This window comes from Protobothrops mucrosquamatus, unplaced genomic scaffold (genome assembly GCF_001527695.2).
Source record: "Protobothrops mucrosquamatus isolate PMUCROS unplaced genomic scaffold, P.Mucros_1.0 scaffold_155, whole genome shotgun sequence".
Lineage (NCBI taxonomy): Eukaryota > Metazoa > Chordata > Lepidosauria > Squamata > Viperidae > Protobothrops > Protobothrops mucrosquamatus.
This window is the reverse complement of record NW_015386231.1, coordinates 328,579-329,790: the sequence shown is the minus strand read 5'-3', so window position 1 is coordinate 329,790 and position 1,212 is coordinate 328,579.

The following is a 1,212-nucleotide window of genomic DNA, read 5'->3' as shown; positions in this document are numbered from 1 at the left end:
CCCCCCCCCCCGCTTGTCCGCTATTTTTTGGAAGCAGACCTGGCAACCCTAGACACTTGTTAAGTGAATTTTGCCCCATTTTACGACCTTTCTCGCCACAGCTGTTAAGTGAATCACTGCAGTTAAGTTAGTCACACGGCTGTTAAGTGAATCTGGCTGCCCCCTTGTTTTTTGCTTGTCAGAAGGTCACGAAATGGAAACACATGACCCTCCCCCCGGGACACTGTAACCATCATAAATAGGAGCCAGTTGCCAAGCGTCCGAATTTTGATCATGTGACCCTGGGGATGCTGCAACAATCATAAGTGTGAAAAACGGTCATAAGTCACTTTTTTCACAGTGCCGTTTTAACTTTGAACGGTTACTAAAAGAACGGTTAAGTTGAGGATTACATGTATGTTACCACATTAACTACTGTTTTTTCCCTTACTGCCAGGATAAATCTTAAGAAATGGAATTTTGTTGTGTTTGTTGTTCAATTACCTAAATCTCTAAATTTATGAACTACACTCAGGAGCCACGGGACCCCTTGGGTGCTTCGGAGCGGGAATATAGATTGCACTCTACAAGCCACGTGTGCTTCTATGAGTTAGTGCAATAGGACTGGATATGCAGAGCTAAGGTGTGATTATCTTGAAAGTAGCCCCACATATTTTGTTACAACACATTAGCCGTGTGAACTCATTCTCCATGCTGAATTTAACCAAGAAAGTTATAATTGCTGAGCTTTTGAGCAAGATCCTGGAGTGATTCATCCCAATGAATAGGAAAAAGCAGATAATTTCTGGACGGTGTTACTGAGTATTTATTCTTACATGCATTCTACTATGTTTTGTTTTTAATCTACATTTTACACAAATAGCTAGGGGGGAAAAATCCATCTAAACATACAGTCTTGAGTGTATCTTCTCAAAGCGTATGATTTTCCAAATGTATTTTTATTCTAGAATTAAGCACATTTAGTTTTATAGTTGATCTGCAAACTTCAAAGAGGTATATAACAACACCAACAAATGTTCACACCTGCACATTAGCCAGGAAATGCAGCTCAGCTCATGTTCCATTGGAATTCAAAATCTTAAACCTTTTTATCTGCATTCCACTACACATAGATAAAGTAGTCTGCAAGACCTCTCTTGCAACAAACAAGAGTTGATCCAGGTTTTCTGAATGCAACAGCATGAGGATGTTAAAAAACTGCACTGTGAACCA